The sequence below is a fragment of the Photinus pyralis genome, unplaced genomic scaffold (genome assembly GCF_008802855.1).
Source record: "Photinus pyralis isolate 1611_PpyrPB1 unplaced genomic scaffold, Ppyr1.3 Ppyr1.4_LG6, whole genome shotgun sequence".
Classification (NCBI taxonomy): domain Eukaryota; kingdom Metazoa; phylum Arthropoda; class Insecta; order Coleoptera; family Lampyridae; genus Photinus; species Photinus pyralis.
This window is the reverse complement of record NW_022170663.1, coordinates 28,419,098-28,437,761: the sequence shown is the minus strand read 5'-3', so window position 1 is coordinate 28,437,761 and position 18,664 is coordinate 28,419,098. Positions and strand designations below refer to the sequence as shown.

The window sequence follows — 18,664 nt, the reverse complement described above, 5'->3', positions numbered from 1 at the left end:
AAATACATTTTTTAGCAATCTTGATATGTAAACAAACACATTGCAAATGGGTTGCCTAAAATACTACTCTTAATTAAAATTAATGTAAGTAATGTTTCTGTCTCCTTCTATCACATCGCACTACTAGCAGCTATTACGTTGCGTCCTTTTCTTTCGCACGGAACAATACACGTTTCTCTCTCACACGCTTCTTAAAATTGCGACAACCGTACTGTTCTATGTGAAAAAGGAGAAAAATATTAATTACATTACTTTGAATTAAAGGTAGTCTTGATTTAATTTTTTTAGGAAACCCATTTGCAATGTGTTTGTTTACATATCAAGATTGCTAAAAAATGTGATCTAAAATTAAAAATCATTTGGAACTTGAATCTTACGCTCATTTAGGTCATACAAATGGTAGTTTTTGGAATAATATTTTTGTGGAATAGGACTCCAACTTCGCCACACACGGCGTTGTAAAATATTCGAAATCGTTTTGTGCTTCAACTTTATGCTCATTTGGTACTATTTCCTGAATATGAGCAAAAACGGTGTGCTTTTACGGAATAAAACTGTAACTTCAAACCTCTTCTCGATGTAAAATTTAAAACCATCTGTCCTTGTTTTTTGCCACTTTTTGCCGTGACACAAATGTAGTGCTGATATAATTTTTTAGGTATACAACTACTGATACCGGCACGTAAGAAGCCGAAAGATGACGCGTTAAGCAGGGACCCGGACCCAAATGAAATATCGGTTTCGGTTCTGTTTATATTTAAGCAAAAATATTTATAACGGTTCCGGTCCGGTTTCGGTTCTAAAAAGAAATAACGGTTCGGTTCTGCGCATTTTTTTCGGTCCATAACGGTTATTTTCGGTTCTAATTTTTCAGAAAATATGGCATTCAAAAGATTCATTAACGTGATTTGTTAATTAATAGGTATGAAGAAAAAGTCCTGAATACCAAAACGTAACGTATCATCAGTGTAGCTAATTTATAACGACATGGGGAATAAAGGAGGAAGAGGGAAATATCTATTACACTTAATTTATTACTAAAAAACAGAAAATTTTATTTTCTAAAACCTCGCCCCTCCTTTTTTATTTTTTTAAAGTAGTGGCTAAATTAGCGCCACCGCCACCCGTAATGCCTTTAATTTCGACACCTTATTAAAAATTTATAATCCACCGATGGCAATCATAGAGTAATATTTTATTAATTTTCAGGACGTGGCGTACTTCAACTTCCAATAACCTGTTAAGAACCGTAAAAAGTAATATGGGTTCCGGTTCTCAATACGTTTCCATTTCTGAAGGAATAACGGTTTCGGTACGGTTTTCGGTCAAGAAAAAAATGCCGGTTTCGGTCTGGTTTTCGGTTCTTTTTCGGTCCGGTCCGGGTCCCTGCTATTAAGTGCACCTACTATTGCGCCACGGGGCCAGTTGCCATCTCCCGGAGATTCTAAATTAGTCATCTCCGCATAGCTCACTTTAACGTTCTAATGGGTACAAATCTTCAAGCTCAATAATATTGTCTATTGCGGTTCGCAAAGATTTTCTGAGAAGCTTGGAAGGGCAGCTGGGCAGCTTGGTCAGCCCAAAAGATTAGCCTAGTGGCCCTAGAAGCTCGATTAAAGTCGAGAGAGACCCACGACATCAACTCTATAGCTCAGTGGTAGAGCGTTGGGCTACATCGCTGGAGGTCGAGTGTTCGAACCTAGGCTGAGGTAAGAAGTTTTCATCTGTGGCAGAGATGGCCTTAAATCAGTTCCGCGCATTCTGCCGGCTACTCCGAATTAGATTTTCCTGCAGTTTTCCTAATTCGTAAGGTAAATACTGGAGAAGTATAGAACAAGTTAAGACCTTCTGCAGGGACACCTCTAAAAAGCACTATGTAAGTGGGCGAAAGCCTGTTGAGGGCCCAGAACAAGAGGGACAATAAATAGATAAATAAATGTTCCAATCCGTGTTCGCGAATGTAAATTATGGTTTGGTAGAACATCATTGCCAAAATTCTGGACATTTCGAAATAAAAACTGTTTCAGCACTTCCTCAGAGGTTCTTGACAGATTCCTTAACATTTTTTCAGATGCCTTTAAGATCTTTCAGAAATCTTCAAAAATTATTGAAGGCTTTCAGAAAACTTTTTGATATTTTATTAAAGATTTTTAGACATTATTTTAGACGGCGCTGATCTTTCCATAAACAAAGTTAACATTTTATTTTTTTAACAACCAATGAAGCATATCAAAAAGCTAAAAAAGTAAACATTCTCGTAGGTAAAGGCATAATACATTATAAATGCACACAGAAATATGTGGTCGTGAATATACAAGAGTGTGCAACACATCTGTTTGATTAATTACCTAAAAAAAACAGACCCTATCATGAGAATTGTAAACAAAAATATTCAAATTCAGAGGCAAATAGAAAAGCAGTAGATGTCATCTGTAAGATAAGGTTAGCTTTATGAGAAATACATTTATACAATTCTGCAAGCAAGCCATCAGTGCATTTGATTATGCTGGTGTAAGGAACTGTTTAGAAATTGTGCCAATAGTACAGTCAAAATGGTGTAAAAATTCACTTAGTCTGGGCAAAATTGCAACACATGGGATTCTTTTTGCATTTTGTAGTGAAAAATGTCTATTTTAACATATTCAAAATCCCAATTAATCCAGGCTCAGGAAATCAATCAAAATTCGAGAATTTTGTATTTTCGACCTAAACGGCAAAAATAATTACGGTAGACGCTGTATAGTAAATGTGTGATTGATTTGAAGTTGTATTTCAATGTTTTGTTATCGCTTTTGTAAGATATTCGATTTAGATAAGATGCTAGAAGCCAACCCGTGTGCTAAGGGTCCCTGGTTCGAATCCGGCTTCGGGCATGGATATTTGTAAATGTATAGTGGGTTGGGTTGGTAGGGCAGCCTTGGCTGAAACCCCACCCACTCAAAAATAAAGGGAAAATAAAATAAATAGACACATCTGGTCAATCGGCGTGTTTTAAAAACGGTTATGGTCGTTCCGGTAAGAAGTTTTGTTGATACGCGAGATCTGATTAACGCTCCTGATAACGAAGACGCAAGTGTTTCGAAGAATTGCGTGTTTCATTTTCGCGCATTCCGTCGTAATTAGCGATTTATTTAAAAATTCTTAAAGAATTAAGGCGCATATTTTACGGTGGAAGTCGTGTTTCGTTGAATACTTTGTTTACGCTATATTTTCGGGCAGTCGGTCCTAGTTGTTTAGTTGAAGACGCAGTTATTTTTATAATAAACTAGCTGCCCGACCCGGCTGCGCACGGGTGTTTATAATTTTCGTATTCGGAGTTACATGTTGGGATGGGTGTGTATGATGTTGGTTATAGAAAAAACAGTACCTTAAAATTTGGATTGAAACCCCTTTCCCGAATTATATTTGCACCAAAAAATGATGTCATTTTGAATACACATCAGTTTATAACTGTTGAATATTCTGCAAGAAATACTTCGATAGTGTTTTGCCCTGAAAGAAGTAATGAATTCAGTGGTTCAGGTGGCGTTGTAAGTTGCGGTAATTTGACCTTTCTACTGGCACAATATAATCCTGCTGGTTCTAGTCGAAACCTCAAAAGTGGAAGGAATTCTGTGGAGTATTGGACTCGATCATCAACTTTTTGAAGACACTCAGGGTTACATTAGAACCTAGAACTGCCATTTTCTTGTTAGAACTGCCGTTTTCTTGTTCCCAAAAAATACTTTCTCATTGCCCCTTTTTGAGCACCGTTGGAAGATTCTTAATACAACGTTTTGTTTCGGAGAAATTATCACAAACTATACTTTTTTATATGGCCCGTGGAAAAAGTACACACTGTATTTATAAGCACTTCAAGTTTGCGACATTTTTTAGGTCATTCATACCTGCATGTAAAGCACTCTTATATTGCCGGGGTTGTTACTTTACGTAGTACACCGTACATGTTTGTTTCTTTGATAGATTATGTTTAAATAATCTGTAACCAACCCTTAAACAACCCTTTAATAATAAATTTCGGTCTGCTTCAAGTTTGCGAAATTTTTTAAGTCATTCATATCTGCATGTAAAGCACTCTTATATTGCGGGGGTTGTTACTTTACGTAGTACACTGAACATTTTTGTTTGTCTGTAAGCAACCCTTAAACAACCCTTTATTAATAAATTTCCGTCTACTTTAGGTTTGCGAAATTTTTTAAAGTCATTCATACCAGCTTGTAAAGCACTCTTATATTGCGGAGGTTGTTACTTTACGTAGTACACCGTACATTTTTGTTTCTTTAATAGATTATGCTTATCTTGGACACTCTTTCCAAGCGAGAGAAACCCCGTACCAATGAGTACCTCATCGTACCCACTGTAGTTTATAGTAAATCTTAAATTACTTCTTAAACCTTTGGTAAATTTAATCCCTTTATGGCTTAATTGTATGTTGAGTCGTTCTCAGAGGCACAGGTTGGAATGAATTTTGTAGTCACGGCAAACCTTGCCCTTTTTATAAATAGAATTTGCGGGCATGTTTTTAAAGCAACTGCAGATGTAGGGTAGGTATGTACGAATTTATATTTTATATCTTCACGATTATTTTCCTAAATTAATTAGGCTATTCTTTCATTTTTAAGAAAAGAGTTTCCTATTTGCTTGTCTTAGAGCGTCACATGTTTCGATAATGCAAGCACAACAAAAAAAGGACTATCTAATTTGATGCGCGTAAATAAATTTCGGCGATTCATTTTTATATTATAGATTTTCGCAGTCATTCGTCCTACAATCGGATGAACAGTTTAGGGACGTACGTACAATCTAACCCCCAAAGTTTAGTCGCAATCGGATAAACGGTTTAGGCAGGTGGCAGAGGCATTATAAGAGACAGGACGTATACAATGTTATTTATTTACATAAAAACCTTGAAATATGTCCAATCATTACCCAAAGTTTCGTCGCAATCGGATGAATGGTTTAGGCAAGCATAAGGGACATTCATACGTACAGACAGACGGAATTTTTTTTATTATATAGAAACCTTCCCGGACATACGTCCAACTATTCTCCAAAGTTTCATCGCAATCGAATGAACGGTTTAGGCAGGCATAAGAGACATACAAACATACAAACATTCATTTTTATTTATATAGATTTGTGCAGAGCAATTTAACCAAAGTTAAAAGCTGCTACCGTCCCAACAGCTACCGAAAATTGGTCACCAAATTCTACCAGTCAGATTTTGTCATCAGGTTCAGGGTGATCAAGAACAAGTGACGTTTCCTGAAGCTGTCAGCGAGTGTTTTTGTGTCAGTTGACCGAGGCTGCCGAGTCAACCCAAAATTGTGCCAGAAGCCGGACGTCTACAAAGAAAAAAATTACAGTTCTAAATTTAAAGGTCGTTTTGCTACTTAGATCGACAGGTTTTTTGTGGGTGGCATAGTGAGCGCACGCCATTGCAAACAGCAATATAAAATTATAAAACTATTTAGCAATTCGTATGCAGATAATGCAAAAGCGCAATGTAAAGGGCACTCTTTAGTCCATACTTAATAAGACCTATTTTGAGTGCACAATTTTTTCCAAAATGATAGCTATTTAAAAATTTCAAAACTGTATGGCACCCATTTTGAAATAAACGAAGTCCGTGTTTATTTTTTTATTTTTTTTATTTTTGTATTTGTAACATTTTTGCCAAATTTCAATGAAACAACAAAGTTACACCTTTTTAAATGAAAAATACAACATTCAACCGCCATCTTGAATTTTTTTTCTTTAAACATTCCTTTCTTATAGACTTTGTGCGGGTCTCCATGTTCAAAACCTCTCAGGCTTTTGGAATTATTCTTTGTTGTTTAGAGCATGTTTTTCAGAGAACACTACGAAATTCTACACACGTACTTAAAAGCTTATACAGATTAATTCTTTAAATATCAAGCGTTTCTTAGAAATTTTCCCTAGATCACATAATGATTCTATGGGCAATCTCTGTGCTATACCACCGCGACTCACTATTTTATCACACAAGTCCCATAGCTAAATCGGCATTCGAACGTGAGATATAGCGCATATGTGTATGTCTATCTTCAATCGTTTTTTTTTAATAATAACCATTTAAATGAGTGCTTGATAACACGGAAACGAATTTCTAAGTTTGCCCTATTGAAGAGAGAAACTCTCATATACGTACACTTTTTTTTAGCTGTCGTATGAATTTTAAATCCGAATCAAAAAATTACTACTAAAGCAATAATCTCCATCAAAATATCAAAACACTAACAAAGTACTAATAGTCCAGGAAATAGACTGTAAATGGACCATTTCCTGCAAAACGAGAAGTAGTTCCAATTTTTTTTTGCATGTCATGAAAGAACATCTGGTGGCTAAGAATCCAAGTTTTCGACCTCCAGCCCCTTGTGCTTCCCCCGTACCACCTTTAAAACCAAAGAAATTTGGTTGGTTTTTTAGTTTTTCCATCATATCTTTTTATAGGTTCATTTTACAAAAAAATATTGTTACCAAAAATTGTAGACTATAAAATTCTACAGAACACTAGTTTTTTGTGAAATGTTTATTAAAACCGATATAGAGCTTCAGAGTTGCTTATATTTTTAATGTAGATGTTTAACCAAATTTTATACTTTATCTCTATAATTAAGAGTTTTATGAGAAACTATCTTGAAATTATCGTGGTATACATCCCCCTACGCTGCACCCTTACCAAAGGGGATGCATAATGATTCAACTTTCAACTCTTGCTAGTGGGGATATTTGAATCCTGTGAGATTGTAGGGCTTTCTAATATACGTTTGAAACAAAAAAATTATCTCACTTCAGTTCAGCTTCATCCTTCACCCCCCCCCCCCCAACCGCGGTAGGAATAGATATTAAAGAGGAATAGAAAATATATGTAATAAGCGTTGTACTCTCTGACTAACTTCACAATCGCCACAATAGCGTTTAAAATATCTAACCGCGGGGGGGAGGGGTGAAACATAACTGAAGTGAGACAATTTTTTAATTTCAAACGTATATTAGAAAGCGCTACAATCTCACAGTGATTCAAATATCCTCACTAGCAAGGGTTGCAAGTTTCATTATTATGCATCCCCTTTGGTAAGGGTGCAGGGTAGAGGGATTTATACCACGATAAATTCGAGATATTTTCTCATAAAACTCTTAATTATACAGATAAAGTATGAAATTTGGTTAAAACGTCTACATAGGAATTTCAGAATTCTTAAAAATGTAACCAACTCTCAAGGTCTATCTCTTTTTTAATAAACATTTCCCAAAAAAGTTGTGTATATCAAAGTTGTGTACAATTTTATGGTCTACAATTTCTTATAACAATATTTTTTTCTAAAGTGAACCATTAAAAAGATATGATTGAAAAACTAAAAAACCAACCAAATTTCAGGGGTTTTGGGGGTGGTACGGGGAAAGCACAAAGGGTGGGAGGTCGAAAACTTAGATTCTTAACCACCAGATGACTGTCTATCACATGCAAAAGAAATTGGAACTACTTCTCATTTTGCAAGTTAAAACCCTCTATTCCCTGGACTATAACGAAAGAAATAGATATAGTCGTCATAGCTTTGTGCGCTAATGCAAAAAGTGTGAATAGTCGGCTCTAAATCAGCAGTAACCAACTGTTAGTGCTTTAAAGTGTGGGTAGTCTGCTCTGCGTGAAACGGTGTCTATATTTCGGGAACGATTTTGTGCGCTGATGCAGGATACGAGGATCTCCTTGGAGAGAGTACCGCATGCAGTTTGATTCTCCGCTGTATATTTTGCTTCTTCATCTCGTGCGGACTGCAGCTCTTGTGTCTTAGCATATACGTAGTAGAGATATGACGCGAGTATCAATTGTCAGAATACAAGCGAAAGAATGACAGTTACCATTTCTGTGCTACTGTTTAAATGTTCGTAGTAATTAATATGTGCTAATAAAAATAATAATGGACTATTTGGTGTTTCCTTAAGTCATCAAGGTAACGGCCACCATTAATTTTTATCACAATACACGAGAAGGGGGGTCCTCTAATTAACGTTTGTCTATTCATTAGATTGGCTTGGGCGATAATAGACTTTAACACGAATACTTACTACTGGGATTCTCAAATGTACTTTTTCGTAGTAAATTAAATGAAATCGATGCTGGAGTAGAGCTATGCTTTTGACTTGTTCTTTTTTTGTATATAAGTGATAACTGATTTTTATTTTACAATTTGAGATGTTTGATTTGTATATTTTTCTCTCTTGCATTTTGTTTTAGTTAATTTATTTTTGTGCATTTGTGTGGGTTATGTCAGGTTTTTTGTCCATAAAAGGATTTCCTAGTATCGCCTTGTTGTGTGAGTAACATGTTTTATTTTTCTTGTCTTTTCTTACGCACAAAATTCTGCATTTTATTCAATTCCCTTCGCGATTATGTCTCACGTGCCAACACATAAAAGAGCCGCTTAGTTTACACCATGAAGGAGTTCCATTCGCGCAACCTGATCCTATCCGAAAGGCGAAAAGTGTCGCGAAACGTCCTTAAAAGTTTGATGGCTTTGCTAGCACTGCCGTCCAATTAAATAATCTAGTAACTCGACTTACTATGTTATTGCTCTGTTTGTGCTTGGAAAAGTATAAAAATGAGCTTTATCAGTTACTATTTTCAATGTATATATACGACTTTTAATAAGGAAGATACAGGGACGCAAGTTTTAGCAGATCGATTTACTAAAAAAAAATAGTTTAGCATGTAGACATACTGCCTTTTGCTTTTGAAGATAACAATAAGGTATAAAATCACATTAGTAAATTATAGTAAGATGACACGCTTATATTGTTCCTTTTATAATTACAAAATAAAAATGTAGCATGTCGACTTAGTTTTGTTAAACACAAGGTTTTGATTTTCACAACATAGTAACATGGCATGCTAAAATTTAAAATACAATATTGAATAACAATACTGTAGTACGTCGATATACGAATAATTTTAAAATTATTTTCCAAGATGGATGGTCAGTACTAACCTAGTGATTTTGACTTGCTACTTTGGTTTTTCATCCATTGAGCTGAGCTCTGACCGTCAGTCGAGTCAGGTTAGCTGTTGAAGCAGGGTTGGTGTTGCAGGTGGTAACAAATGATATAATTCTTTTAACTAAGAAAATGATGTGTACGTCTCGCTCTAGTCGAATTCTGAAACTATTAACTGATAATGGACAACGGTATGTATTAACGATTGTTTTTTTATTTCAATGACAATAAAACGCATGTCGTTATTATTATCAGTAATTTGTAAAATATAAAATTATGTTAATCGTTTTACTCTCTAGGTCTAGGCAGTGAAATTTGAAACTATAATTCTTGAACTTTTACAAATTAGATTATTTTGGCGACTTTCATTCAATTTTTATTTCATAACAGTTACTTTTTCAACCTAATAGTCTAAATAACAATTTTAGATCCGAAGAAGCGAAGTGCAACGACCTCGTTGAAGACATTATGAATCTGGATTCGCCAGTGGATGATTCTGATGAAGATCCACATTACAACCCCATTCTTGATGAAAAAAAAAGAAAGGGACCACCCGAATATTTTAAAGAATACGATTTCAATATCGTTAGTCGGAAGAAACCATCGAAAAGGTCAAAATTTATAGTCTACAAGGATTATTCACAACCATTTCCCGATGAAGAGGAGTTTGAATTCAAAGGTCTAACAAATGAGGAAATCACCAAAGCACTTGAACAATTGACGGTACCAGGATCCAATTTACAAGTAAGTCAACCGTCTTTAGACAACGATAATGAAAATTTAGAACCTCTAAGTGCGATAACAAATTCCAATAAACGCAAACGCCAACTTAAACTTTTCCCTCCTTGTGATACAAAATGCAGAAAAAAATGTTCAGAAAAATTACCTTCTGATCACAGAAAGACTATCTTCCAGTATTTTGAAAAACTTGACTATGGAAAACGACAACTTTTTTTTGATAAATATATTCGTAAAATGGACATTAAATACAGAAGGGTGGATGCAGAAACAAACAAACGGTTTTCGGTGTCATATAACTTGCCCATAATTTCTTTCCTTTCAAGTGTAAATAGTCCTTCATGTAATCAATCTGACAGTTCTATTGAACCATCACTTCTTTCCGGTAATATGTTATCTGTATGCAAAACAATGTTTATTCATACACTTGGATACAAAATGGATGGTTCCGTTACCAGTTTTTTAAAGAGAACCTCAAATGATTTGCCTTGTCTAGAGGACAAGAGAGGAAAAACTCGTGCCACTCAAATGAAAGATATATCAAAGGAAAACTACACGATGGTTAAAAAACATATTGATTCATACCACCCACAAGTGTCACATTATAACATATCACACGCTCCTAATAGACGCTACTTGAGTAGTGACATAACCATACATCAAATGCATAAAGATTATTTGACCAAATGCAAGCGTTTAAGCTACGAAACGTACAGAAAAGTATTCGAAAAGGAAAATATCGGATTTACAACGCCAAGTCAAGATGACTGTGCAATTTGTTCAGTATACAAAAACCATTCACACGATGCAGAAAAAACACAAAACAGGAGTGACACCAATCAAACAGAAGTATCTACACCAAATGATGATGTTGTACCTAATGAACTAAATGAACAACATTGTTCAACATGCGTTACGTATGAAACCCACAAGCGAAGATACACATCCGCTCGGAAATTTTATACAGAAGATTCCACTCAAACATGGGGTGATGATTTCGAACTCTATGCCGTTGATATGCAAAAGGTTTTGTTGTTACCCAAAATGACAATTAAAGATGCGTTCTTCGTTAGCCGACTATCGGTATTTCATGAAACCTTTGCCAATTTAAAACCAAAAGGTAAAAACAAATGTGTTTTGTGGCATGAAGCTATTAAGGCAAGAAATGCTCCAGAAGTTGTGTCGGCGTACTACAACGTCTTAATTAGAATGGAAAGTACAACAAAGCACATAATATTTTGGGCCGATAACTGTACTGCTCAAAACAAGAATTGGACTCTTTTCACTGGCTGTCTCATTTTTGTGAATGAAGAATGGGGTCCCGAAACTATCACATTTAAGTATTTTGAACCAGGCCACAGTTTCATGAAGGCAGACGCAATACATGGGCAGATAGGCAAAAAGTGGAATAAAACAGCGGAGTTATTAGATTTTGAGGATCTTGAAAACCTGATTAAATCGTCAAACAAATTAAACGAAATCATTAGTTTACGTGCTGAAGACTTCAAAGAATTTGAAAATGGATGTATGTCGCGAAAAAAGGGTTCTTTAATGCCGAAACTGAACGACTTAAAAGTTGCACAATTTAGAAAACGCAGCAAAAAACTTTTTTACAAATACGAACTAGAAGATGAGAATTTTTCAGACACTACATTTTTGCATCCAAAATTTAAATTAAAATTACCACGAGCTTCTTTAGGTGCATTTCCTCGAGGTCTAAAATCTGAAAAGAAGGATGCAATTATGAAAACTTTAGTGCCACACATGGGTGTTCGCAAGCAAATATTCTGGAATAATTTATTAAGTTCGCAAGACTTGCAAGATTTAGGTAAATCGGTGGCAACAATTGAAGCGACTGAGTGTGTTTAGGTTTTTAAAGTGGACGTAAATTTTGGCGCTCAAGTCTTTTTTTTTGTGTTTTTTTATACCTATTGTTCCTATTACAATAATTACTACCCATAAGTTTTTTATACATATAAATTGTTAATTACCCATAGATTATATTTACTAACGTAACTAAGAATCAGATTATTTCGTCTTTTTGGTTTGTACACGTTGTTGTTACTAAGAATGAATAAGTAAATGTGTTGAGTATTAAAATCTTACAAATAATTACAGTATTATTACTTTATTAGTAACATACCTTGCTGTATGTTTGAACCCCTTCGCAAAAAATATCTACTTGCTGTGTTTTAAAAGAGTGTGATGAAATGTAAGTTACTCTTAACAAAAGTTGCTATGTTCTTTAATTTGAATCAGCTTGATTTTTTTATATTTAATTGACTTGATACATTTTTATGCGGGATTTCAGTTTTGCATCAGTCTTAACTAGACATACTATGTTTTTAATTTGTGAACTGTAAAGGTTATTTGAAGTTAGTAACTCAAATTGTTTAAAATTTGAGAGAATTTACCAAAATAAGTGAAAACCAATTCAAAAATCTGAAAGGGCAGAAAAAATGATTAAGAAATGCATCATTTGGTTTATTAAAACTTCTGCTTTTAAAGACATCTAAGAGGTTAACTTTTGAAAAATTAAAAATGATTTTTTTCACAAACATTGCTTTATGCCTTACTAGATTATACGATTGCACGGCAGAGCAGTTTTCCACCACAGTTGCCAACTGTAAGTATAGGGTAAGTCAAGATTCTGTTGCCGATTTGGGGAGCCCCTAGGATAATTTACCTCAAATAATAACCTGGAACCCGTGCAATTTCAAACAAGTCTAAATTGTGCACAACTCTTGTGCAGTTAAAGCGCATTTTTTTTAACAGAAAAGCTATTGTTTTGACATAACCAATGGATATATTTCTCTCTTCCGACAATCCGTTCTTGAGGTATAAGGGAATATACCCGATCACGATAAGAAGTCAAGGAGGAGGGCTATGGTTGGTAGAAATTAATTCCTTTTGTTGAGACCTTTCATTAGAGTACCATGAAGGATAAAACTAGTTCCACTCCCCCCTCACGCTCCACCTCGTACATTGATAAGAGGGCAGAAAGAAGAGCAGTGGTTGGTAGAAAACGGTTCCTTTCGTTGAGATCTTTAATTAGAATACAATGAGAGATAAAATTCGTTTTTAAACCCCCCCCCCTGCCCCTTCACTCACTGATCTCCAAAAAGAGTTGCACGGGAAAGTTATAGTTTGTACTGTTACAGATCATGTCTAATTTGTATATCTTTTGAATGTTGAATTGTTTGTCGTAATTAGGTAGACTGGTTTGCAAGATTATAGCGGGACCTTGGGGATATTGTAATCATTTGTGGGTTTTCGAAAGGACATTTTAATTTTGCTGTGCGCATCGTACCGATTATGTCGAGTACCTATAGTATTTAATACGAAATTAAATTCGTTTTAATTATTAACAACGTCATAAGCCGTTTAAAATAAAAAAAAATCAGAAGGCAGGCCGCTGTTTGTGCGGTAAGTTGGTTCAAACCAAAACGAGGGGGGGGGGTATTAATAATTCGAGGGTTTAATTTACGATTTATTTTAGGCCTTTAAAGTTTAAAATAATTATTGCCTAATTCAGTTTGGGAAGCATCGGACGTGAATTCGCGGTTTGCGAAACAACCGTAGTTCTTTGAAGGTTTGCCGCCAGTCACTGTCAGTTGGGGTTTGTGGAAGCTAAGCATAATACATAACAGTACAAACCAATTTATTTCAATGAGACCTTTCATTACAATAACATGAAGGGCAGAACATGTGTTACCCCCCCCCCCCATTTTCTAAAGTTCTAACTTGGCACTACTAAAGGCATGCGTATGCAAAATCTGAGACCAATTGGTTGTCGTATGTAAACGTTATGCACGTTTTACTTTCAAAAACAGCATCTCTGGAAAAAATTCGTGGGGAGGGGGGGCTTTTAGACAGCGAAATTTGATGGCCGTCTGGTACAACTTCAAGGTATAGGCTACCTACATGCAAAAAATTCCAGGACTCTAGGACCATTCCCTTAAAAGTAGTTAGTTCGAAACGGTAGAAGTGGGTTCGGACGTACGGACGGACAAAACGCAAACAAAAGCACATTTTTTTAATTCTTAAAAAATGCGCTAAAAATTGCTCAATTCGTTTTTGCAACTTATCTTGCAAATTTTTAAACTTTTTAATTACATACTGCAAAAATGGTTGTATGTTTAATTTGAAAAGGCCAAACTTCGTGCTATAACTCGGAAACCGTGCAATTTACGAAATCTAATGTAAAATAAATCTCGAATTGGGTCAATTTTTTTGGAATTGCGCATTTACTAAATTCATTAAGATATCTCACTTACTTTTTAAAATATGAAAAAAAGGGAAGTCATTAATTTACATTACCTAGATTACTTTTTAAATTTTGACATTTGTTGCGTCCCAAAACTAGAATTCGTTTCTTTAGTTAATCCTTTGAAGCTCCGTCAAAGGAATGATCCTTAGCACGCCCTGCATATAAATATTTCGTCTGTCTCTGTATATATTTCCACTTGTGTGTGGCGCATGAGCCACCGAAGTTAAGAAGAAATTTCAGTAGTCCGCAGAGGTTCTAGAACCATACGCAAAATAAACTGGTGGCACTTGGCACTACACGTGCTACAAAGTGCATTTAATTCAAAATTCATATATTCAATGACATCGCTGAATTAAGACTGCAGTTCTTTTCCCCCGCTCAACCCTAATCCAATTCATAAAAACATTTCATTTCAAAGTCGCATCTTTGAGAAGTAGAGAACCGCCCGTTAAAATGAAGAAGTGCCGGCTCTGCCTTCATATGCGCATTTGTCGAACAACAATGGAGGAAGAATACAAGATCTCATCGTACAACCATCAATAATAATGAGCGTGTCTGTTAAGAAGCAGCATGCCATTTGCACAACACTCTGAAAGCTCTCGTTACCAATCATCATTTGTCGTTTAATTAACCGCCCAGCAATTTTCGTCATCGCTACCGAAAAAAGGGCAACCATCGCCGTCTTATCCCGGCAGCTATCTCCGTTATCGCTACCACAAAAAAGCAAACAACGCCAGCCGCCTTCGTTTGTTTATTGCGCCTTCGTATAAGAAGACTTACATACTTATAACGAACAAGTAAATATTGTAATTGTTCCAATTCCAATTTCTAGTACATGTGCCGTATCGATCACGAAATCATGAATTAATTTATTTGGCAGTGGAGTTTCAAACAACCACTTCTGTCGTGCGCAGTCTATAGTAGACCGCCAATTGGAAGTTCACTTGTATGCACATGTAATAATCAGTAATGACGTAATAGTATACACTACAATTTGCTACAATTACCTCGTGGCTTTTTGTTTTTAATTAATTTGTGTATGTGAGTATACCGACATGTTGACTAGGGTATCCACCACATCATATCTGCCGGCATCCACCGAATCTTCTCTAATATCCACGAACATATTTGCATATGGGCAGACATCACTAGGTATCCACGGCAATCCTACACGTGTCTAGAGATACCAATAAATTCGACTTTTGATTTGTAGCTTCCCAATTCACAATTAGTTGTACGAAGCGAGTTTTATTTATTTTCAGTTGCGCGATTTAAAAAAAATCAGGATCAGAAAGAATCGACTGTCAGTGGTCCGTTAACTTGGCCCCCCCACTGAGAGATTTGATAGTGATTATTTTAAAACGATTGCGCTCGTTATGCGCTCATATGCGCCACCGATAATAACTCTTGCGCCATTATCGTTTTTTAGAAATCCGAAAAAACATTGAGGGGGGGAGGGGCAAGTGAACGTAGCCCCCCCTCCCCAGTACGTATTTTGTCGCTTGTAACTAGGTCACCTGATACATTTGGTTATGCGCTCAATTGCGCCACTTGAATTAAAGCTAACGCCTACGGTTAAGCCATAAAAAAATTTTCAAAAGTGGAGGGGCTAACTTAGCGTTTTTGTACCTATAGAACTATAACGCTATTCATTTTAAGAAGGTAGCGGTAGAAAGCATATGAACAGGTTGACCTTCACTGTGATTGGTTAAAACACGAGTCAGTATTACCCTGAAAAATAAAACGAGTGACGAATTCTGTCTGTTAGAAGTTTCAATTACGAACTAAACTGTCGAACTGGCATTAGCTGTCAATTTCAAAGATCCAAGCGTGATATCGTTTGATTTATATTTATATTTTTCAAATTTTGTGCCGTTTTATATTTTTCCTGTGTGTGTCGATCTTCAAACACAGCGCCATCTACTACCTTCTTATAATGAATGCAGTTATAATGGTATGCGGTGAAGTTATGTTCTAATTGTGCAATTTTAACTCGGTTTGCAATAATCGCCAATAACTCATAGGTATTAACTTACTTGGTTTGGAGTTGATGCATTATGCCGCAATGTAGTTCATGTATTAACGATCCTCGAGATTGTTTATAATTTTGTACTGCTGTATGTCTGTCCGTCTGCCTGTGCACGATAACTTTGTTTAGAAACGTCCGGTCGCTTTGAAAATTGGTACACATGTTCTTAAGGATATAAGAAAGGTCGCTATTGTTTTTCAGTTACGTAGACTAACGGGCCAAAAAGTTACAGCCCAAAAACTGCCCGAACCTTCAAAGAATGGTATCTTTTATAATAAATTATTGTTATAAAGAACATATAAATGCCCGGTTTTCTGTGTCAGTAAATATTCCTTAAACCACAAACAACTTTGAAGATGAAAAAAATATTTTTGTATTTTAAGATATTTAAATGAAATTTTGTATGTACGCACCTCGAGTAAATGTTAAAGTAATGCTAATGGGAATGCGGAGAAGTCAAAGATATTATTAAGACGATGGATGTTAGTGTTATTTGATTTTATCGTCTGTTAATTTTAATTTAACCCCCCCAACAATGACAAATTTTCAAAAAGTGTTGTAGGGGCTAACTTCACGTTTTCAAAAGTTACGTTTTTAACATCTTTTTTGCCCTACCTTGTACCTTTCACCATGCGCTCAAATGCGCCGTAAGCAGACATGTTTACGCCATTTAGGACCCCTTTGCAGTATACACTGTGTCCAAGATATACACATCCGAAACTATACAAGATATGACGCAATTGAGCGCATAACCAGATGTATCGAGTGGCACAAATACCGGTACAAAATGCGTTATGGGGGTTCCGTTCACTTGGCCCCTCCCAAATATATTTAAGGATAACCAAAAAACAAAAATGGCGCAAAGATATATTTTACGGCGCATTTTAGCGCATACCCGGGAGTACAATTTCGTATGAAAAGATGTTAAAAAAAGTAACTTTTAAAAACGTTCAGTTGGCCCCCCACTTTTTTAAAATTTGTCACGGCTTAACCGTAATGGCGCTAGCTTTAATTCAAGTGGCGCAATTGAGCGCATAACCAAATGTATCAGGTGACCTAGATACAAGCGACAAAATACGTAGGGGGGGGGGGCTACGTTCACTTGCCCCCCCCCAAATGTTTTTTCAGATTTCGAAAAAACTATAATGGCGCAAGAGTTATTATCGGTGGCGCATAACGAGCGCAGTGGGGGGGCCAAGTTAACGGACCCGTTTAAAACACGCCTGAGCGTGCAAAAAAACAAGCGATTAAAGCCCGCATGTTTTAAAGGGTGCTTCAAATTAACGTATGATTGTAGTAGCCATCCTTCGTTTGAAGCTTTTACAAACGCGTAATTTAGAGTATACCTCCAAATCTGTTCCATTTTTAATCGCAGCATTTAATTTCCTTCATAGCATTGTCGATGCATTTAAGGCTTTGTTCGTAAGATGCTTCTTGTTATCGACCACCAACAACTTTTCATATTGTTTTGTAGTAGGCTGTAATGGATTTTGTAGGTAGCGACTTTTCCTCTGCTTCTGCAACAAACCACTGAATGGAGGGTATTTTCCAACCCAAATTCATTTTATTTCTAAAGACGGTGATTTTTATAAACAAATTTCGAGTACCATTTCCATGGCGATCATGGAATTTCGAATAAGCGGTACACTTAATCAGAATTGCATTCGAGTCGATATGATTTTATTTTATTTCCCTTATTTTTAAAAACTTGATTATCACTCGTTTCTTAATATACTATTTGTCAATGCCACTAAACTTAATGATTTCCCCCTTCTTGTCACTATAAATAGCACTTCGAAATGTCAGGAAAATTATAAATCTAGATGAAATGCAATAAACGAGTTAGGTACCTACTAGAAAAAGTAATTGTACCCTCTGCGGCCTTGTCTCTCAAAAAACAGGGGCCTTCAGCTTCATGTTTAAATACCTAACCTTTCATCCGGAAAATGAGTAAAAAAATTACGTTCGTCATTTCAAATTATCCGTTGAAATCAGCGAGGACTAACCCTGTTGAAAACGAGACGATTACTTCAAAGCAAAAGAGAAACCGTCATTTATATTCTTTATAAACACTTTATATTTCTAATCTCGCTATGTTACGACTGAATTTTGAATGTTGATCCTTGAAAACAGGAAATAAATTACAATACTGCAAAAAATTAACCGAATTATTATTATTATATAACTTATTGCGCATGCGGAAGCTCAAAAGCCAAAGTAGAACTGGTATCTGTAGACACTAGTGGAAATCTGGGGAATTCTTCGGATATACTAGGGATATCTACCAGGTACTGTGTACACAGGAAATGTACTGAGATTTCCCCCTCGTAGAAACCAAACATACGGATATCAAAATCATTAGCAAAGAAATGTATGTACGTTAGTCACTTTGGACCAGCCGGTTTCTTGCAACAATGTATCAGGCCTTTGGACGGGCGGCTAATTGCAAAACGAAATGTATTGATCATAAATCATCGCTAATTGTTGACCGATACTTCGGTCATTCAACCACTCGCTAAATAAACAATCTAGATAACGCAAATTCATGCTAATTTCGTCACAGTTCACCATTTCGGCAAACGTGAAAATCACGTGTCACTGTTTTCGACTCA

General features: G+C 35.9%; 2 protein-coding genes across 7 annotated transcripts in view; one reads left to right on the top strand and one right to left on the bottom strand.

Moving 5' to 3' along the window:
* LOC116173401 (divergent protein kinase domain 1C-like) overlaps window positions 1-18,664 on the top strand; it is a 90,341-nt gene that overhangs the window by 43,424 nt on the left and 28,253 nt on the right. The gene's annotated exons all lie outside the window — the stretch shown is intronic.
* The window catches only part of LOC116173400 (glycogen-binding subunit 76A-like), a 170,698-nt gene that overhangs the window by 151,314 nt on the left and 720 nt on the right, over window positions 1-18,664 (bottom strand). The window lies entirely within an intron of this gene.